Genomic DNA, 23201 nt, shown 5'->3' with positions numbered 1-23201 from the left:
CACTGTGTCCGTGTGTTACCCTCGCCCTGTATCCATGTGTTACCCTAGGACTGTGTCCCTGTGTTACCCTCGCAAGGTGTCCTTGTGTTACCCTGGGAATGTGTCCGTGTGTTACCCTCGCACTGTGTCCGTTTGTTACCCTCGCACCGTGTTAGTGTGTTACCCTCGCACTGTGTCCGTGTGTTACCCTGGGCATTTTTCCTTGTGTTACCCTCGCACTGTGTCCGTGTGTTTCCCTCGCACTGTGTCCGAGTGTTACCCTCGCACTGTGCCCTTGTGTTTCCCTTGCACTGTGTCCGTGTGTTACCCTCGCACTGTGTCCGTGTGATATCCTGGGCCTTTTTCCGTGTGTTACCCTCACACTGTGTCCATGTGTTACCCTCGCACTGTGTCCTTGTGATACCCTGGGCCTTTTTCCGTGTGTTACCCTCACACTGTGTCCGTGTGTTACCCTGGGACTGTGTCCGTGTGTTACGCTCACACTGTGTCCATGTGTTACCCTCGCACTGTGTCCATGTGTTATCCTGTGATTGTGTCTGTGTTTTACCCAGGGACTGTGTCTGTGTGTTACCCTCGCACTGTGTCCGTGGGTTACCCTCGCACTGTGTCCATGTGTCAACCTCGCACTGTGTCCGTCTGTTACCCTCGCACTGTGTCCGTGTGTTACCCTCGCACTGTGTCTGTGTGTTACCCTCGCACTAATTCCCGGTGTTACCCTCGCACTGTGTCCATGTGTCAACCTCGCACTGTGTACGTGTGTTACCCTCACACAGTGTCTGGTGTTACCCTGGGACTGTGTCCATGTGTTATCTTTGCACTGTGTCTGTGTGTTACCCTGGGACTTTGTCCGTGTTTTACGCTCGCACTCTGTCCGTGTGTTACCCTCGCACTGTGTCCGTGTGTTACCCTTGCACTGTATCCGTATGTTATCCTGGGACTGTATCCGTGTGTTACCCTCGCACCGTGTCTGTGTGTTACCCTGGCATTGATATAAATTTCTACCACAACGATCAATTTATAGAACACACTTGGGTCTGTGTCTGTGTGTTACCCTCGGGCTGTTCCCAGGGTGTTACCCTCGCCCTGTATCCATGTGTTATCCTGGGCTTGTGTCCATGTGTTACCCTCGCACTGTGTCCTTGTGTTACCCTCGCGCTGTGTCCGTATTTTACCCTCGCACTGTGTCCGTGTGTTACCCTCGCACTGTGTCCGTGTGTTAACCTCGGACTGTGTCCGTGCGTTACCCTCACACTGTGTCCATGTGCTACCCTGGGACTGTGTCCTTGTGTTACCCTCGCACTGTGTCCTTGTGTTACCCTCGCACTGTGTCCGTGTGTTACCCTCGCACAGTGTTAGTGTGTTACCCTCGCACTGTGTCCGTGTGTTACCCTGGGCATTTTGCCTTGTGTTACCCTTGCACAGTGTCCGTGTGTTACCCTCGCACTGTGTCCATGTGTTACCCTCGCTCTGTGTCCGTGTGTTACCCTCGCACTGTGTCCGTGTGTTTCCCTCGCATTGTATCCGAGTGTTACCCTCGCACTAAGTCCCCGTGTTACCCTCGCATTGTGTCCTGTGTCACACTCGCACTGTGTCTGTGTGTTACCCTCGCACTGTGTCTGTGTGTTACCCTGGGACTTTGTCCGTGTTTTACGCTCACACTCTGTCCGTGTGTTACCCTCGCACTGTGTCCGTGTGTTACCCTCGCACTGTATCTGTGTGTTACCCTGGCATTGATTTAAATTTCTGCCACAACGATCAATTTATAGAACACACTTGGGTCTGTGTCCGTGTGTCACCCTCGCACTGTGTCCGTGCGTTACCCTCGCACTGTGTCCGTGTGTTAACCTCGGACTGTGTCCGTGTGTTACCCTCGCACTGTGTCCTTGTGTTACCCTCGCACTGTGTCCGTGCGTTACCCTCACACCTTGTTAGTGTGTTACCCTCGCACTGTGTCCGTGTGTTACCCTCGCCCTGTATCCATGTGTTACCCTCGCACTGTGTCCGTGTGTTACCCTCGCAATGTGTCCTTGTGTTACCCTGGGAATGTGTCCGTGTGTTACCCTCGCACCGTGTTAGTGTGTTACCCTCGCACTGTGTCCGTGTGTTACCCTGGGCATTTTTCCTTGTGTTACCCTCGCACTGTGTCCGTGTGTTTCCCTCGCACTGTGTCCGTGTGTTACCCTCGCACTGTGTCCGTGTGATACCCTGGGCCTTTTTCCGTGTGTTACCCTCACACTGTGTCCATGTGTTACCCTCGCACTGTGTCCATGTGTTACCCTGTATTGTGTCTGTGTTTTACCCAGGGACTGTGTCTGTGTGTTACCCTCGCACTGTGTCCGTGGGTTACCCTCGCACTGTGTCCATGTGTCAACCTCGCACTGTGTCTGTGTGTTAACCTCGCACTCAATCCCTATGTTACCCTCGCACTGTGCCCTTGTCTTTCCCTTGTACTGTGTCTGTGTGTTACCCTGGCACTGTGTCAGTGGGTTACCCTCGCACTGTGTCTGTGTGTTATGCTTGCACTGTATCCGTGTGTTTCCCTCGCACTGTGTCCGAGTGTTACCCTCGCACTGTGTCTGTGTGTTACCCTCGCACTGAGTCCCCGTGTTACCCTCGCACTGTGTCCATGTGTCAACCTCGCACTGTGTCTGTGTGTTAGCCTCGCACTCAATCCCTATGTTACCCTCGCATTGTGTCCGTGTGTCACCCTCGCACTATGTCTGTGTTTTACCGTCGCACTAAGTCCCTGTGTTACCCTCGCACTGTGTCCATGTGTTACCCTCGCACAGTGTCTGGTGTTACCCTGGGACTGTGTCCATGTGTTACCTTTGCACTGTGTCCGTGTGTTACCCTGGGCATTTTGCCTTGTGTTACCCTCGCACTGTGTCCGTGTGTTACCCTCGCACTGTGTCCGTGTGTTACCCTCGCACTGTGTCCATGTGTTACCCTCGCACTGTGTCCGTGTGTTAACCTCGCATTGTGTCCGTGTGTTTCCCTCGCATTGTGTCCGAGTGTTACCCTCGCACTGTGCCCTTGTGTTTCCCTTGCACTCTGTCGGTGTGTTACCCTCGCACTGTGTCCGTGTGATACCCTGGGCCCTTTTTCCGTGAGTTACCCTGGGACTGTGTCCGTGTGTTACGCTCACACTGTGTCCATGTGTTACCCTCGCACTGTGTCCATGTGTTACCCTGTGATTGTGTCTGTGGTTTACCCAGGGACTGTGTCTGTGTGTTACCCAGGGAATGTGTCTGTGTGTTACCCTGGCACTGTGTCCGTGGGTTACCCTCGCACTGTGTCTGTGTGTTACCCTCGCACTGTGTCCGTGTGTTAGCTTCGCACCGTGTTAGTGTGTTACCCTCGCACTGTGTCTGTGTGTTACCCTCGCACTGTGCCCTTGTGTTACCCTGGGCAATTTTCCATGTGTTACCCTCACACTGTGTCCGTGTGTTACACTGGGACTTTGTCCGTATGTTACTCTCGCACTGTGTCCTTGTGTTACCCTCGCACTGTGTCCGTGTCTTACCCTCGCACTGTGTCTGTGTGTTACGCTCGCACTGTGTCCGTGTCTTACCCTCGCACTGTGTCTGTGTGTTACCTTCGCACTAAGTCCCGGTGTTACCCTCGCACTGTGTCCATGTGTCAACCTCGCACTGTGTATGTGTGTTACCCTCGCACTCAATCCTGTGTTACTCTCGCACTGTGTCCGTGTGATACCCTCGCACTGTGTCCGTGTGTCACCCTCGCACTGTGTCTGTGTGTTACCCTCGCACTAATTCCCCATGTTACCCTCGCATTGTGTCCGTGTGTCACCCTCGCACTGTGTCCGTGCGTTACCCTCGCACTGTGTCCGTGTGTTAACCTCGGACTGTGTCCGTGTGTTACCCTCGCACTGTGTCCTTGTGTTACCCTCGCACTGTGTCCGTGCGTTACCCTCACACCTTGTTAGTGTGTTACCCTCGCACTGTGTCCGTGTGTTACCCTCGCCCTGTATCCATGTGTTACCCTCGCACTGTGTCCGTGTGTTACCCTCGCAATGTGTCCTTGTGTTACCCTGGGAATGTGTCCGTGTGTTACCCTCGCACCGTGTTAGTGTGTTACCCTCGCACTGTGTCCGTGTGTTACCCTGGGCATTTTTCCTTGTGTTACCCTCGCACTGTGTCCGTGTGTTTCCCTCGCACTGTGTCCGTGTGTTACCCTCGCACTGTGTCCGTGTGATACCCTGGGCCTTTTTCCGTGTGTTACCCTCACACTGTGTCCATGTGTTACCCTCGCACTGTGTCCATGTGTTACCCTGTATTGTGTCTGTGTTTTACCCAGGGACTGTGTCTGTGTGTTACCCTCGCACTGTGTCCGTGGGTTACCCTCGCACTGTGTCCATGTGTCAACCTCGCACTGTGTCTGTGTGTTAACCTCGCACTCAATCCCTATGTTACCCTCGCACTGTGCCCTTGTCTTTCCCTTGTACTGTGTCTGTGTGTTACCCTGGCACTGTGTCAGTGGGTTACCCTCGCACTGTGTCTGTGTGTTATGCTTGCACTGTATCCGTGTGTTTCCCTCGCACTGTGTCCGAGTGTTACCCTCGCACTGTGTCTGTGTGTTACCCTCGCACTGAGTCCCCGTGTTACCCTCGCACTGTGTCCATGTGTCAACCTCGCACTGTGTCTGTGTGTTAGCCTCGCACTCAATCCCTATGTTACCCTCGCATTGTGTCCGTGTGTCACCCTCGCACTATGTCTGTGTTTTACCGTCGCACTAAGTCCCTGTGTTACCCTCGCACTGTGTCCATGTGTTACCCTCGCACAGTGTCTGGTGTTACCCTGGGACTGTGTCCATGTGTTACCTTTGCACTGTGTCCGTGTGTTACCCTGGGCATTTTGCCTTGTGTTACCCTCGCACTGTGTCCGTGTGTTACCCTCGCACTGTGTCCGTGTGTTACCCTCGCACTGTGTCCATGTGTTACCCTCGCACTGTGTCCGTGTGTTAACCTCGCATTGTGTCCGTGTGTTTCCCTCGCATTGTGTCCGAGTGTTACCCTCGCACTGTGCCCTTGTGTTTCCCTTGCACTCTGTCGGTGTGTTACCCTCGCACTGTGTCCGTGTGATACCCTGGGCCCTTTTTCCGTGAGTTACCCTGGGACTGTGTCCGTGTGTTACGCTCACACTGTGTCCATGTGTTACCCTCGCACTGTGTCCATGTGTTACCCTGTGATTGTGTCTGTGGTTTACCCAGGGACTGTGTCTGTGTGTTACCCAGGGAATGTGTCTGTGTGTTACCCTGGCACTGTGTCCGTGGGTTACCCTCGCACTGTGTCTGTGTGTTACCCTCGCACTGTGTCCGTGTGTTAGCTTCGCACCGTGTTAGTGTGTTACCCTCGCACTGTGTCTGTGTGTTACCCTCGCACTGTGCCCTTGTGTTACCCTGGGCAATTTTCCATGTGTTACCCTCACACTGTGTCCGTGTGTTACACTGGGACTTTGTCCGTATGTTACTCTCGCACTGTGTCCTTGTGTTACCCTCGCACTGTGTCCGTGTCTTACCCTCGCACTGTGTCTGTGTGTTACGCTCGCACTGTGTCCGTGTCTTACCCTCGCACTGTGTCTGTGTGTTACCTTCGCACTAAGTCCCGGTGTTACCCTCGCACTGTGTCCATGTGTCAACCTCGCACTGTGTATGTGTGTTACCCTCGCACTCAATCCTGTGTTACTCTCGCACTGTGTCCGTGTGATACCCTCGCACTGTGTCCGTGTGTCACCCTCGCACTGTGTCTGTGTGTTACCCTCGCACTAATTCCCCATGTTACCCTCGCATTGTGTCCGTGTGTCACCCTCGCACTGTGCCTGTGTTTTACCGTCGCACTATGTCCCTGTGTTACCCTCGCACTGTGTCCGTGTGTTACCCTGGGCATTTTTCCATGTGTTACCCTCGCACTGTGTCCGTGTGTTACCCTCGCACTGTGTCCGTGTGTTTCCCTTGCACTGTGTCCGTGTGTTACCCTGGGACTGTGACCGTGTGTTACCCTGTGATTGTGTCTGTGTTTTACCCAGGGACTGTGAGTGTGTGTTACCTTGGCACTGTGTCCGTGGGTTATCCTGGGCCTTTTTCCGTGTGTTACCCTCACACTGTGTCCGTGTGTTATCCTGGGACTGTGTCCATATGTTACCCAGGGAATGTGTCTGTGTGTTACCCTGGCACTGTGTCCGTGGGTTACCCTCGCACTGTGTCTGTGTGTTACGCTCGCACTGTATCCGTGTGTTTCCCTCGCACTGTGTCCGAGTGTTACCCTCGCACTGTGGCTGTGTGTTACCCTTGCACTGAGTCCCCGTATTACCCTCGCACTGTGTCCATGTGTCAACCTCGCACTGTGTCTGTGTGTTACCCTCGCACTCAATCCCTATGTTACCCTCGCACTGTGTACGTGTGTTACCCTCGCACTGTGTCCGTGTGTCAGCCTCGCACTGTGTCTGTGTGTTACCCTCGCACTAAGTCCCTGTGTTACCCTCGCACTGTGCCCATGTGTTACCCTCGCACAGTGTCTGGTGTTACCCTGGGACTGTGTCCATGTGTTATCTTTGCACTGTGTCTGTGTGTTACCCTGGGACTTTGTCCGTGTTTTACGTTCGCACTCTGTCCGTGTGTTACCCTCGCACTGTGTCCGTGTGTTACCCTTGCACTGTATCCGTATGTTATCCTGGGACTGTATCCGTGTGTTACCCTCGCACTGTGTCTGTGTGTTACCCTGGCATTGATATAAATTTCTACCACAACGATCAATTTATAGAACACACTTGTGTCTGTGTCTGTGTGTTACCCTCGGGCTGTGCCCGTGTGTTATCCTGGGCTTGTGTCCGTGTGTTACTCTCGCACTGTGTCCTTGAGTTACCCTCGCGCTTTGTCCGTATTTTACCCTCGCACTGTGTCCGTGTGTTACCCTCGCACTGTGTCCGTGCGTTACCCTCGCACTGTGTCCGTGTGTTAACCTCGGACTGTGTCCGTGTGTTACCCTCGCACTGGGTCCTTGTGTTACCCTCGCACTGTGTCCGTGCGTTACCCTCACATTGTGTCCATGTGTTACCCTCACACTGTGTCCTTGTGTTACCCTCGCACTGTGTCCGTGTGTTACCCTCGCACAGTGTTAGTGTGTTACCCTCGCACTGTGTCCGTGTGTTACCCTGGGCATTTTTCCTTGTGTTACCCTCGCACTGTGTCCGTGTGTTACCCTCGCACTGTGCCCTTATGATTTCACTTGCACTGTGTCCGTGAGTTACCCTCGCACTGTGTCCGAGTGTTACCCTCGCAATGTGCCCTTGTGTTTCCCTTGCACTGTGTCCGTGTGTTACGCTCACACTGTGTCCATGTGTTACCCTCGCACTGTGTCCATGTGTTACCCTGTGATTGTGTCTGTGTTTTACCCAGGGACTGTGTCTGTGTGTTACCCAGGGAATGTGTCTGTGTGTTACCCTCGCACCGTGTTCGTGTGTTACCCTCGCACTGTGTCCGTGTGTTACCCTGGGCATTTTTCCATGTGTTACCCTCGCACTGTGTCCGTGTGTGATGCTCGCACTGTGTCCGTGTGTTACACTCGCACTGTGTCCGTGTGTTACCCTCGCACTGTGTCTGTGTGTTACCCTGGCATTGATATAAATTTCTACCACAACGATCAATTTATAGAACACACTTGGGTCTGTGTCCGTGTGTCACCCTCGCACTGTGTCCGTGTGTTACACTCGCACTGTGTCCGTGTGTTACCCTCGCACTGTGTCTGTGTGTTACCCTCACACTAATTCCCCGTGTTACCCTCGCACAGTGTCCATGTGTCAACCTCGCACTGTGTCTGTGTTTTAAGCTCGCACTCAATACTGTGTTACCCTCGCACTGTGTCCGTGTGATACCCTCGCACCGTGTCCATGTGTCACCCTCACACTGTGTCTGTGTGTTACCCTCGCACTAAGTCCCCTTGTTACCCTCGCACTGTGTCCGTGTGTCACCCTCGCACTGTGTCTGTGTTTTACCGTCGCTCTAAGTCCCCGTGTTACCCTCGCATTGTGTCCGTGTGTCACCCTCGCACTGTGTCCGTGTGTTACCCTCGCACAGTGTCTGGTATTACCCTGGGACTTTGTCCGTGTTTTACGCTCACACTCTGTCCATGTGTTACCCTCGCACTGTATCCGTGTGTTATCCTCGCACTGTATCCGTGTGTTACCCTGGCATTGATATAAATTTCTACCACAACGATCAATTTATAGAACACACTTGGGTCTGTGTCTGTGTGTTACCCTCGGGCTGTGCCCGTGTGTTACCCTCGCACTGTATCCATGTGTTATCCTGGGATTGTGTCCATGTGTTACCCTCGCGCTGTGTCCGTGTTTTACCCTCGCACTGTGTCCGTGTGTTACCCTCGCACTGTGTCCTTGTGTTACCCTCGCACTGTGTCCGTGCGTTACCCTCACACTGCGTCCATGTGTTACCCTGGGACTGTGTCCGTGTGTTACCCTCGCACTGTGTCCTTGTGTTACCCTCGCACTGTGTCCATGTGTTACCCTCGCACCTTGTTAGTGTGTTACCCTCGCACTGTGTCCGTGTGTTACCCTCGCACTATGCCCTTGTGTTACCCTTGCACTGTGTCCGTGTGTTACCTTCGCACTGTGCCTTTGTGTTACCCTTGCACTGTGTCTGTGTGTTACCCTCGCACTGTGTCCTTGTGTTACCCTCGCACTGTGTCCTTGTGTTACCCTCGCACTGTGTCCGTGTGTTATGCTCGCACTCTGTCCGTGTGTTACACTCGCACTCTGTCCGTGTGTCACCCTCGCACTGTGTCTGTGTGTTACCCTCGCACTAAGTCCCCGTGTTACCCTCGCACTGTGTCCGTGTGTCACCCTCGCACTGTGTCTTTGTTTTACCGTCGCACTAAGTCCCTGTGTGACCCTCGCACTGTGTCCGTGTGTTACCCTCGCACAGTGTCTGGTGTTACCCTGGGACTGTGTCCATGTGTTACGCTCGCACTCTGTCCGTGTGTTACCCTCGCACTGTGTCCGTGTGTTACCCTTGCACTGTATCCGTATGTTATCCTGGGACTGTATCCGTGTGTTACCCTCGCACTGTGTCTGTGTGTTACCCTGGCATTGATATAAATTTCTACCACAACGATCAATTTATAGAACACACTTGGGTCTGTGCCCGTGTGTTATCCTGGGCTTGTGTCCCTGTGTTACTCTCGCACTGTGTCCTTGTGTTACCCTCGCGCTGTGTCCGTATTTTACCCTCGCACTGTGTCCGTGTGTTACCCTCGCACTGTGTCCGTGCGTTACCCTCGCACTGTGACCGTGTGTTAACCTCGGACTGTGTCCGTGTGTTACCCTCGCACTGTGTCCTTGTGTTACCCTCGCACTGTGTCCGTGCGTTACCCTCACACTGTGTCCATGTGTTACCCTCACACTGTGTCCGTGTGTTACCCTCGCACTGTGTCCTTGTGTTACCCTCGCACTGTGTCCGTGTGTTACACTTGCATTGTGTCCGCGTGTTACCCTCGCACTGTGTCTGTGTGTTACCCTCGCACTAAGTCCCCGTGTTACCCTCGCACTGTGTCCGTGAGTCACCCTCGCACTGTGTCCGTGTGTCACCCTTGCACTGTGTCCGTGTGTTACCCTCGCACAGTGTCTGGAGTATTGTGTACAGTTTTGGTCTCCTAACTTGAGGAAGGACATTCTTGCTATTGAGGGAGTGCAGCGAAGATTCACCAGACTGATTCCCGGGATGGCGGGACTGACCTATCAAGAAAGACTGGATCAACTGGGCTTGTATTCACTGGAGTTCAGAAGAATGAGAGGGGACCTCATGGAAACGTTTAAAATTCTGACGGGTTTAGACAGGTTAGATGCAGGAAGAATGTTCCCAATGTTGGGGAAGTCCAGAACCAGAGGTCACAGTCTGAGGATAAGGGGTAAGCCATTTAGGACCGAGATGAGGAGAAACTTCTTCACCCAGAGAGTGGTGAACCTGTAGAATTCTCGACCACAGAATGTAGTTGAGGCCAATTCACTAAATATATTCAAAAGGGAGTTAGATGAAGTCCTTACTACTCGGGGGATCAAGGGGTATGGCGAGAAAGCAGGAAGTGGGTACTGAAGTTTCATGTTCAGCGCTGAACTCATTGAATGGCGGTGCAGGCTAGAAGGGCTGAATGGCCTGCTCCTGCACCTATTTTCTATGTTTCTATGTTTCTATGTTTCTATTACCCTGGGACTTTGTCCGTGTTTTACACTCGCACTCTGTCCATGTGTTACCCTCGCACTGTATCCGTGTGTTATCCTCGCACTGTATCCGTGTGTTACCCTGGCATTGATATAAATTTCTACCACAACGATCAATTTATAGAACACACTTGGGTCTGTGTCTGTGTGTTACCCTCGGGCTGTGCCCGTGTGTTACCGTCGCACTGTATCCATGTGTTATCCTGGGATTGTGTCCATGTGTTACCCTCGCGCTGTGTCCGTGTTTTACCCTCGCACTGTGTCCGTGTGTTACCCTTGCACTGTGTCCTTGTGTTACCCTCGCACTGTGTCCGTGTGTTACCCTGGCATTGATATAAATTTCTACCACAACGATCAATTTATAGAACACACTTGGGTCTGTGTCTGTGTGTTACCCTCGGGCTGTGCCCGTGTGTTACCGTCGCACTGTATCCATGTGTTATCCTGGGATTGTGTCCATGTGTTACCCTCGCGCTGTGTCCGTGTTTTACCCTCGCACTGTGTCCGTGTGTTACCCTTGCACTGTGTCCTTGTGTTACCCTCGCACTGTGTCCGTGCGTTACCCTCACACTGTGTCCATGTGTTACCCTGGGACTGTGTCCGTGTGTTACCCTCACACTATGTCCTTGTGTTACCCTCGCACTGTATCCGTGTGTTATCCTCGCACTGTATCCGTGTGTTACCCTGGCATTGATATAAATTTCTACCACAACGATCAATTTATAGAACACACTTGGGTCTGTGTCTGTGTGTTACCCTCGGGCTGTGCCCGTGTGTTACCGTCGCACTGTATCCATGTGTTATCCTGGGATTGTGTCCATGTGTTACCCTCGCGCTGTGTCCGTGTTTTACCCTCGCACTGTGTCCGTGTGTTACCCTTGCACTGTGTCCTTGTGTTACCCTCGCACTGTGTCCGTGCGTTACCCTCACACTGTGTCCATGTGTTACCCTGGGACTGTGTCCGTGTGTTACCCTCACACTATGTCCTTGTGTTACCCTCGCACTGTGTCCATGTGTTACCCTCACACCTTGTTAGTGTGTTACCCTCGCACTGTGTCCGTGTGTTACCCTCGCACTGTGCCCTTGTGTTACCCTTGCACTGTGTCCGTGTGTTACCGTCGCACTGTGCCCTTGTGTTACCCTTGCACTGTGTCTGTGTGTTACCCTCGCACTGTGTCCTTGTGTTACCCTCACACTGTGTCCATGTGTTACCCTGGGACTGTGTCCGTGTGTTACCCTCGCACTGTGTCCGTGTGTTACCCTGGGCATTTATCCTTGTGTTATCCTCGCACTGTGTCCGTGTGTTACCCTCGCACTGTGTCCTTGTGTTACCCTCGCACTATGTCCGTGTGTTACCTTCGCACTGTGTCCTTGTGTTACCCTCGCACTGTGTCCGTGTGTTATGCTCGCACTCTGTCCGTGTGTTACACTCGCACTCTGTCCGTGTGTCACCCTCGCACTGTGTCTGTGTGTTACCCTCGCACTAAGTCCCCGTGTTACTCTCGCACTGTGTCCATGTGTCAACCTCGCACTGTGTCTGTGTGTTACCCTCGCACTCAATCCTGTGTTACCCTCGTACCATGTCCGTGCGTAACCCTCACACTGTGTCCATGTGCTATCCTCACACTGTGTCTGTGTGTTACCCTCGTACTGCGTCTGTGTATTACCCTCGCGCTGTGTCCGTGTGTCACCCTCGCACTGTGTCTGTGTGTTACCCTCGCACTAAGTCCCCGTGTTACCCTCGCACTGTGTCCATGTGTCAACCTCGCACTGTGTCTGTGTGTTACCCTCGCACTCAATCCTGTGTTACCCTCGCACTGTGTCCGTGTGATACCCTCGCACTGTGTCCGTGTGTCAGCCTCACACTGTGTCTGTGTGTTACCCTCGCACTAAGTCCCCGTGTTACCCTCGCATTGTGTCCGTGTGTCACCCTCGCACTGTGTCTGTGTTTTACCGTCGCACTAAGTCCCTATGTTACCCTCGCACTGTGTCCGTGTGTTACCCTCGCACAGTGTCTGGTGTTACCCTGGGACTGTGTCCATGTGTTACGTTTGCACTGTGTCTGTGTGTTACCCTGGGACTTTGTTCGTGTTTTACGCTCGCACTCTGTCCGTGTGTTACCCTCGCACTGTATCCGTATGTTATCCTGGCACTGTGTCCGTGTGTTTCTCTCGCACTGTGTCCGAGTGTTACCCTCACACTGTGCCCTTGTGTTTCCCTTGCACTGTGTCCGTGTGTTACGCTCACACTGTGTCCATGCGTTACCCTTGCACTGTGTCCATGTGTTACCCTGTGATTGTGTCTGTGTTTTACCCAGGGACTTTGTCTGTGTGTTACCCAGGGAATGTGTCTGTGTGTTACCCTCGCACTATGTCCGTGTGTTACCCTCGCACCATGTTAGTGTGTTACCCTCGCACTGTGTCCGTGTGTTACCTGGGCATTTTTCCATGTGTTACCCTCACACTGTGTTCGTATGTTACCCTGGGACTTTGTCCGTGTGTTACTCTCGCATTGTGTCCTTGTGTTACCCTCGCACTCTGTCCGTGCGTTACACTCGCACTGTGTCCGTGTGTTATGCTCGCACTCTGTCCGTGCGTTACACTCGCACTGTGTCCGTGTGTTACCCTCGCACTGTGTCTGTGTGTTACCCTCGCACTAAGTCCCCGTGTTACCCTCGCACTGTGTCCGTGTGTCACCCTCGCACTGTGTCTGTGTGTTACCCTCGCACGAAGTCCCCGTGTTACCCTCGCATTGTGTCTGTGTGTCACCCTCGCACTGTGTCTGTGTTTTACCGTCGCACTAAGTCCCTGTGTTACCCTCGCACTGTGTCCGTATGTTTCCCTCGCACAGTGTCTGGTATTACCCTGGGACTGTGTCCATGTGTTAACTTTGCACTGTGTCTGTGTGTTACCCTGGGACTTTGTCCGTGTTTTACGCTCGCACTCTGTACGTGTGTTACTCTCGCACTGTGTCCGTGTGTTACCCTTGCACTGTATCCGTGTGTTATCCTGGGACTGTATCCGTGTGTTACCCTCGCACTGTGTCTGTGTGTTACCCTGGCATTGATATAAATTTCTACCACAACGATCAATTTATAGAACGCACTTGGATCTGTGTCTGTGTGTTACCCTCGGGCTGTGCCCGTGTGTTACCCTCGCTCTGTATCCATGTGTTATCCTGGGACTGTGTCCTTGTATTACCCTCGCGCTGTGTCCGTGTTTTACCTTCACACTGTGTCCGTGTGTTACCCTCGCACTGTGTCCTTGTGTTACCCTCGCACTGTGTCCGTGCGTTACTCTCACACTGTGTCCATGTGTTACCCTGGGACTGTGTCCGTGTGTTACCCTCGCACTGTGTCCTTGTGTTGCCCTCGCACTGTGTCCATGTGTTACCCTCGCACCTTGTTAGTGTGTTACCCTCGCACTTTGTCCGTGTGTTACCCTCGCACTGTGTCCGTGTGTTACCCTCGCACTGTGCCCTTGTGTTACCCTCGCACTGTGTCCGTGTGTTACCCTTGCACTGTATCCGTATGTTATCCTGGGACTGTATCCGTGTGTTACCCTCGCACTGTGTCTGTGTGTTACCCTGGCATTGATATAAATTTTTACCACAACGATCAATTTATAGAACACACTTGTGTATGTGTCTGTGTGTTACCCTCGGGCTGTGCTCGGGTGTTACCCTCGCCCTGTATCCATGTGTTATCCTGGGCTTGTGTCCGTGTGTTACCCTCGCACTGTGTATGTGTGTTACCCTCGCACTGTGTCCGTTCGTTACGCTCGCACTGTGTCCATGTGTTAACCTCGGACTGTGTCCGTGTGTTACCCTCGCACTGTGTCCTAGTGTTACCCTCGCCCTGTGTCCGTGCGTTACCCTCACACTGTGTCCGTGCGTTACCCTCACACTGTGTCCATGTGTTACCCTGGGACTGTGTCCGTGTGTTACCCTCGCACTGTTTATTTGTGTTACCCTCGCACTGTGTCCGTGTATTACCCTCGCACAGTGTTAGTGTGTTACCCTCGCACTGTATCCGTGTGTTACCCTGGGCACTTTTTCCTTGTGTTACCCTCGCACTGTGTCCGTGTGTTACCCTCGCACTCTGTCCGTGTGTTACCCTCGCACTGTGTCCGTGTGTTACCCTTGCACTGTATCCGTATGTTATCCTGGGACTGTATCCGTGTGTTACCCTCGCACTGTGTCTGTGTGTTACCCTGGCATTGATATAAATTTTTACCACAACGATCAATTTATAGAACACACTTGTGTATGTGTCTGTGTGTTACCCTCGGGCTGTGCTCGGGTGTTACCCTCGCCCTGTATACATGTGTTATCCTGGGCTTGTGTCCGTGTGTTACCCTCGCACTGTGTATGTGTGTTACCCTCGCACTGTGTCCGTTCGTTACGCTCGCACTGTGTCCATGTGTTAACCTCGGACTGTGTCCGTGTGTTACCCTCGCACTGTGTCCGTGTGTTAACCTCGGACTGTGTCCTTGTGTTACCCTCACACTGTGTCCTTGTGTTACTCTCGCACTGTGTCCGTGCGTTACCCTCACACTGTGTCCATGTGTTACCCTGGGACTGTGTCCGTGTGTTACCCTCGCACTGTTTCCTTGTGTTACCCTCGCACTGTGTCCGTGTGTTAACCTCGCACAGTGTTAGTGTGTTACCCTCGCACTGTGTCCGTATGTTACCCTGGGCACTTTTTCCTTGTGTTACCCTTGCACTGTGTCCGAGTGTTACCCTCGCACTGTGCCCTTGTGTTTCCCTTGCACTGTGTCCGTGTGTTACCCTCGCACTGTGTCCGTATTTTACCCTTGCACTGTGTCCGTGTGTTACCCTCGCACTGTGTCCGTGTGTTACCCTCGCACTGCGTCCGTGTGTTAACCTCGGACTGTGTCCGTGTGTTACCCTTGCACTGTGTCCTTGTGTTACCCTCGCACTGTGTCCGTGCGTTACCCTCACACTGTATCCATGTGTTACCCTGGGACTGTGTCCATGTGTTACCCTGGGACTGTGTCCATGTGTTATGCTCGCACTGTGTCCTTGTGTTACCCTCGCACTGTGTCCGTGTGTTACCCTCGCACAGTGTCCGTGTGTTTCCCTCGCATTGTGTCCCAGTGTTACCCTCGCACTGTGCCCTTGTGTCACCCTCGCACTGTGTCTGTGTGTTACCCTCGCACTAAGTCCCCGTGTTACCCTCGCATTGTGTCCTTTGTCACCCTCGCACTGTGTCTGTGTTTTACCCTCGCACTGTGTCTGTGTGTTACCCTGGGACTTTGTCCGTGTTTTACGCTCACACTCTGTCCGTGTGTTACCCTCGTACTGTGTCCGTGTGTTACCCTCGCACTGTATCTGTGTGTTACCCTGGCATTGATATAAATTTCTACCACAACGATCAATTTATAGAACACACTTGGGTCTGTGTCCGTGTGTCACCCTCGCACTGTGTCCGTGTGTTACCCTCGCAATGTGTCCGTGTGTTAACCTCGGACTGTGTCCGTGTGTTACCCTCGCACTGTGTCCTTGTGTTACCCTCGCACTGTGTCCGTGCGTTACCCTCACACCTTGTTAGTGTGTTATCCTCGCACTGTGTCCGTGTGTTACCCTCGCCCTGTATCCATGTGTTACCCTAGGACTGTGTCCCTGTGTTACCCTCGCAAGGTGTCCTTGTGTTACCCTGGGAATGTGTCCGTGTGTTACCCTCGCACTGTGTCCGTGTGTTACCCTCGCACCGTGTTAGTGTGTTACCCTCGCACTGTGTCCGTGTGTTACCCTGGGCATTTTTCCTTGTGTTACCCTCGCACTGTGTCCGTGTGTTTCCGTCGCACTGTGTCCGAGTGTTACCCTCGCACTGTGCCCTTGTGTTTCCCTTGCACTGTGTCCGTGTGTTACCCTCGCACTGTGTCCGTGTGATATCCTGGGCCTTTTTCCGTGTGTTACCCTCACACTGTGTCCATGTGTTACCCTCGCACTGTGTCCTTGTGATACCCTGGGCCTTTTTCCGTGTGTTACCCTCACACTGTGTCCGTGTGTTACCCTGGGACTGTGTCCGTGTGTTACGCTCACACTGTGTCCATGTGTTACCCTCGCACTGTGTCCATGTGTTACCCTGTGATTGTGTCTGTGTTTTACCCAGGGACTGTGTCTGTGTGTTACCCTCGCACTGTGTCCGTGGGTTACCCTCGCACTGTGACCATGTGTCAACCTCGCACTGTGTCCGTCTGTTACCCTCGCACAGTGTCTGGTGTTACCCTCGCACTGTGTCTGTGTGTTACCCTCGCACTAATTCCCGGTGTTACCCTCGCACTGTGTCCATGTGTCAACCTCGCACTGTGTACGTGTGTTACCCTCACACAGTGTCTGGTGTTACCCTGGGACTGTGTCCATGTGTTATCTTTGCACTGTGTCTGTGTGTTACCCTGGGACTTTGTCCGTGTTTTACGCTCGCACTCTGTCCGTGTGTTACCCTCGCACTGTGTCCGTGTGTTACCCTTGCACTGTATCCGTATGTTATCCTGGGACTGTATCCGTGTGTTACCCTCGCACCGTGTCTGTGTGTTACCCTGGCATTGATATAAATTTCTACCACAACGATCAATTTATAGAACACACTTGGGTCTGTGTCTGTGTGTTACCCTCGGGCTGTTCCCAGGGTGTTACCCTCGCCCTGTATCCATGTGTTATCCTGGGCTTGTGTCCATGTGTTACCCTCGCACTGTGTCCTTGTGTTACCCTCGCGCTGTGTCCGTATTTTACCCTCGCACTGTGTCCGTGTGTTACCCTCGCACTGTGTCCGTGTGTTAACCTCGGACTGTGTCCGTGTGTTACCCTCGCACTGTGTCCTTGTGTTACCCTCGCACTGTGTCCGTGCGTTACCCTCACACTGTGTCCATGTGCTACCCTGGGACTGTGTCCTTGTGTTACCCTCGCACTGTGTCCTTGTGTTACCCTCGCACTGTGTCCGTGTGTTACCCTCGCACAGTGTTAGTGTGTTACCCTCGCACTGTGTCCGTGTGTTACCCTGGGCATTTTGCCTTGTGTTACCCTCGCACAGTGTCCGTGTGTTACCCTCGCACTGTGTCCATGTGTTACCCTCGCTCTGTGTCCGTGTGTTACCCTCGCACTGTGTCCGTGTGTTTCCCTCGCATTGTATCCGAGTGTTACCCTCGCACTAAGTCCCCGTGTTACCCTCGCATTGTCTCCTGTGTCACACTCGCACTGTGTCTGTGTGTTACCCTCGCACTGTGTCTGTGTGTTACCCTGGGACTTTGTCCGTGTTTTACGCTCACACTCTGTCCGTGTGTTACCCTCGCACTGTGTCCGTGTGTTACCCTCGCACTGTATCTGTGTGTTACCCTGGCATTGATTTAAATTTCTGCCACAACGATCAATTTATAGAACACACTTGGGTCTGTGTCCGTGTGTCACCCTCGCACTGTGTCCGTGCGTTACCCTCGCACTGTGTCCTTGTGTTACACTCGCACTGTGTCCGTGCGTTACCCTCACACCTTGTTAGTGTGTTACCCTCGCACTGTGTCCGTGTGTTACCCTCGCCCTGTATCCATGTGTTACCCTCGCACTGTGTCCGTGTGTTACCCTCGCAATGTGTCCTTGTGTTACCCTGGGAATGTGTCCGTGTGTTACCCTCGCACCGTGTTAGTGTGTTACCCTCGCACTGTGTCCGTGTGTTACCCTGGGCATTTTTCCTTGTGTTACCCTCGCACTGTGTCCGTGTGTTTCCCTCGCACTGTGTCCGTGTGTTACCCTCGCACTGTGTCCGTGTGATACCCTGGGCCTTTTTCCGTGTGTTACCCTCACACTGTGTCCATGTGTTACCCTCGCACTGTGTCCATGTGTTACCCTGTATTGTGTCTGTGTTTTACCCAGGGACTGTGTCTGTGTGTTACCCTCGCACTGTGTCCGTGGGTTACCCTCGCACTGTGTCCATGTGTCAACCTCGCACTGTGTCTGTGTGTTACCCTCGCACTCAATCCCTATATTACCCTCGCACTGTGCCCTTGTCTTTCCCTTGTACTGTGTCTGTGTGTTACCCTGGCACTGTGTCAGTGGGTTACCCTCGCACTGTGTCTGTGTGTTATGCTTGCACTGTATCCGTGTGTTTCCCTCGCACTGTGTCCGAGTGTTACCCTCGCACTGTGTCTGTGTGTTACCCTCGCACTGAGTCCCCGTGTTACCCTCGCACTGTGTCCATGTGTCAACCTCGCACTGTGTCTGTGTGTTAGCCTCGCACTCAATCCCTATGTTACCCTCGCACTGTGTCCCTGTGTTACCCTCGCACTGTGTCCGTGTGTCACCCTCGCACTGTGTCTGTGTGTTACCCTCGCACTAAGTCCCCGTGTTACCCTCGCATTGTGTCCGTGTGTCACCCTCGCACTATGTCTGTGTTTTACCGTCGCACTAAGTCCCTGTGTTACCCTCGCACTGTGTCCATGTGTTACCCTCGCACAGTGTCTGGTGTTACCCTGGGACTGTGTCCATGTGTTACCTTTGCACTGTGTCCGTGTGTTACCCTGGGCATTTTGCCTTGTGTTACCCTCGCACTGTGTCCGTGTGTTACCCTCGCACTGTGTCCGTGTGTTACCCTCGCACTGTGTCCATGTGTTACCCTCGCACTGTGTCCGTGTGTTAACCTCGCACTGTGTCCGTGTGTTTCCCTCGCATTGTGTCCGAGTGTTACCCTTGCACTGTGCCCTTGTGTTTCCCTTGCACTCTGTCGGTGTGTTACCCTCGCACTGTGTCCGTGTGATACCCTGGGCCCTTTTTCCGTGAGTTACCCTGGGACTGTGTCCGTGTGTTACGCTCACACTGTGTCCATGTGTTACCCTCGCACTGTGTCCATGTGTTACCCTGTGATTGTGTCTGTGGTTTACCCAGGGACTGTGTCTGTGTGTTACCCAGGGAATGTGTCTGTGTGTTACCCTGGCACTGTGTCCGTGGGTTACCCTCGCACTGTGTCTGTGTGTTACCCTCGCACTGTGTCCGTGTGTTAGCCTCGCACCGTGTTAGTGTGTTACCCTCGCACTGTGTCTGTGTGTTACCCTCGCACTGTGCCCTTGTGTTACCCTGGGCATTTTTCCATGTGTTACCCTCACACTGTGTCCGTGTGTTACACTGGGACTTTGTCCGTATGTTACTCTCGCACTGTGTCCTTGTGTTACCCTCGCACTGTGTCCGTGTGTTACCCTCGCACAGTGTCCGTGTGTTTCCCTCGCATTGTGTCCCAGTGTTACCCTCGCACTGTGCCCTTGTGTCACCCTCGCACTGTGTCTGTGTGTTACCCTCGCACTAAGTCCCCGTGTTACCCTCGCATTGTGTCCTTTGTCACCCTCGCACTGTGTCTGTGTTTTACCCTCGCACTGTGTCTGTGTGTTACCCTGGGACTTTGTCCGTGTTTTACGCTCACACTCTGTCCGTGTGTTACCCTCGTACTGTGTCCGTGTGTTACCCTCGCACTGTATCTGTGTGTTACCCTGGCATTGATATAAATTTCTACCACAACGATCAATTTATAGAACACACTTGGGTCTGTGTCCGTGTGTCACCCTCGCACTGTGTCCGTGTGTTACCCTCGCAATGTGTCCGTGTGTTAACCTCGGACTGTGTCCGTGTGTTACCCTCGCACTGTGTCCTTGTGTTACCCTCGCACTGTGTCCGTGCGTTACCCTCACACCTTGTTAGTGTGTTATCCTCGCACTGTGTCCGTGTGTTACCCTCGCCCTGTATCCATGTGTTACCCTAGGACTGTGTCCCTGTGTTACCCTCGCAAGGTGTCCTTGTGTTACCCTGGGAATGTGTCCGTGTGTTACCCTCGCACTGTGTCCGTGTGTTACCCTCGCACCGTGTTAGTGTGTTACCCTCGCACTGTGTCCGTGTGTTACCCTGGGCATTTTTCCTTGTGTTACCCTCGCACTGTGTCCGTGTGTTTCCGTCGCACTGTGTCCGAGTGTTACCCTCGCACTGTGCCCTTGTGTTTCCCTTGCACTGTGTCCGTGTGTTACCCTCGCACTGTGTCCGTGTGATATCCTGGGCCTTTTTCCGTGTGTTACCCTCACACTGTGTCCATGTGTTACCCTCGCACTGTGTCCTTGTGATACCCTGGGCCTTTTTCCGTGTGTTACCCTCACACTGTGTCCGTGTGTTACCCTGGGACTGTGTCCGTGTGTTACGCTCACACTGTGTCCATGTGTTACCCTCGCACTGTGTCCATGTGTTACCCTGTGATTGTGTCTGTGTTTTACCCAGGGACTGTGTCTGTGTGTTACCCTCGCACTGTGTCCGTGGGTTACCCTCGCACTGTGACCATGTGTCAACCTCGCACTGTGTCCGTCTGTTACCCTCGCACAGTGTCTGGTGTTACCCTCGCACTGTGTCTGTGTGTTACCCTCGCACTAATTCCCGGTGTTACCCTCGCACTGTGTCCATGTGTCAACCTCGCACTGTGTACGTGTGTTACCCTCACACAGTGTCTGGTGTTACCCTGGGACTGTGTCCATGTGTTATCTTTGCACTGTGTCTGTGTGTTACCCTGGGACTTTGTCCGTGTTTTACGCTCGCACTCTGTCCGTGTGTTACCCTCGCACTGTGTCCGTGTGTTACCCTTGCACTGTATCCGTATGTTATCCTGGGACTGTATCCGTGTGTTACCCTCGCACCGTGTCTGTGTGTTACCCTGGCATTGATATAAATTTCTACCACAACGATCAATTTATAGAACACACTTGGGTCTGTGTCTGTGTGTTACCCTCGGGCTGTTCCCAGGGTGTTACCCTCGCCCTGTATCCATGTGTTATCCTGGGCTTGTGTCCATGTGTTACCCTCGCACTGTGTCCTTGTGTTACCCTCGCGCTGTGTCCGTATTTTACCCTCGCACTGTGTCCGTGTGTTACCCTCGCACTGTGTCCGTGTGTTAACCTCGGACTGTGTCCGTGTGTTACCCTCGCACTGTGTCCTTGTGTTACCCTCGCACTGTGTCCGTGCGTTACCCTCACACTGTGTCCATGTGCTACCCTGGGACTGTGTCCTTGTGTTACCCTCGCACTGTGTCCTTGTGTTACCCTCGCACTGTGTCCGTGTGTTACCCTCGCACAGTGTTAGTGTGTTACCCTCGCACTGTGTCCGTGTGTTACCCTGGGCATTTTGCCTTGTGTTACCCTCGCACAGTGTCCGTGTGTTACCCTCGCACTGTGTCCATGTGTTACCCTCGCTCTGTGTCCGTGTGTTACCCTCGCACTGTGTCCGTGTGTTTCCCTCGCATTGTATCCGAGTGTTACCCTCGCACTAAGTCCCCGTGTTACCCTCGCATTGTCTCCTGTGTCACACTCGCACTGTGTCTGTGTGTTACCCTCGCACTGTGTCTGTGTGTTACCCTGGGACTTTGTCCGTGTTTTACGCTCACACTCTGTCCGTGTGTTACCCTCGCACTGTGTCCGTGTGTTACCCTCGCACTGTATCTGTGTGTTACCCTGGCATTGATTTAAATTTCTGCCACAACGATCAATTTATAGAACACACTTGGGTCTGTGTCCGTGTGTCACCCTCGCACTGTGTCCGTGCGTTACCCTCGCACTGTGTCCTTGTGTTACACTCGCACTGTGTCCGTGCGTTACCCTCACACCTTGTTAGTGTGTTACCCTCGCACTGTGTCCGTGTGTTACCCTCGCCCTGTATCCATGTGTTACCCTCGCACTGTGTCCGTGTGTTACCCTCGCAATGTGTCCTTGTGTTACCCTGGGAATGTGTCCGTGTGTTACCCTCGCACCGTGTTAGTGTGTTACCCTCGCACTGTGTCCGTGTGTTACCCTGGGCATTTTTCCTTGTGTTACCCTCGCACTGTGTCCGTGTGTTTCCCTCGCACTGTGTCCGTGTGTTACCCTCGCACTGTGTCCGTGTGATACCCTGGGCCTTTTTCCGTGTGTTACCCTCACACTGTGTCCATGTGTTACCCTCGCACTGTGTCCATGTGTTACCCTGTATTGTGTCTGTGTTTTACCCAGGGACTGTGTCTGTGTGTTACCCTCGCACTGTGTCCGTGGGTTACCCTCGCACTGTGTCCATGTGTCAACCTCGCACTGTGTCTGTGTGTTACCCTCGCACTCAATCCCTATATTACCCTCGCACTGTGCCCTTGTCTTTCCCTTGTACTGTGTCTGTGTGTTACCCTGGCACTGTGTCAGTGGGTTACCCTCGCACTGTGTCTGTGTGTTATGCTTGCACTGTATCCGTGTGTTTCCCTCGCACTGTGTCCGAGTGTTACCCTCGCACTGTGTCTGTGTGTTACCCTCGCACTGAGTCCCCGTGTTACCCTCGCACTGTGTCCATGTGTCAACCTCGCACTGTGTCTGTGTGTTAGCCTCGCACTCAATCCCTATGTTACCCTCGCACTGTGTCCCTGTGTTACCCTCGCACTGTGTCCGTGTGTCACCCTCGCACTGTGTCTGTGTGTTACCCTCGCACTAAGTCCCCGTGTTACCCTCGCATTGTGTCCGTGTGTCACCCTCGCACTATGTCTGTGTTTTACCGTCGCACTAAGTCCCTGTGTTACCCTCGCACTGTGTCCATGTGTTACCCTCGCACAGTGTCTGGTGTTACCCTGGGACTGTGTCCATGTGTTACCTTTGCACTGTGTCCGTGTGTTACCCTGGGCATTTTGCCTTGTGTTACCCTCGCACTGTGTCCGTGTGTTACCCTCGCACTGTGTCCGTGTGTTACCCTCGCACTGTGTCCATGTGTTACCCTCGCACTGTGTCCGTGTGTTAACCTCGCACTGTGTCCGTGTGTTTCCCTCGCATTGTGTCCGAGTGTTACCCTTGCACTGTGCCCTTGTGTTTCCCTTGCACTCTGTCGGTGTGTTACCCTCGCACTGTGTCCGTGTGATACCCTGGGCCCTTTTTCCGTGAGTTACCCTGGGACTGTGTCCGTGTGTTACGCTCACAC

This window comes from Pristiophorus japonicus, chromosome 17 (assembly GCF_044704955.1).
Source record: "Pristiophorus japonicus isolate sPriJap1 chromosome 17, sPriJap1.hap1, whole genome shotgun sequence".
In the NCBI taxonomy this organism is placed as follows: Eukaryota; Metazoa; Chordata; class Chondrichthyes; family Pristiophoridae; genus Pristiophorus; species Pristiophorus japonicus.
The sequence above is the reverse complement of the archived record's forward strand: the minus strand, read 5'-3'. Positions refer to the sequence as shown.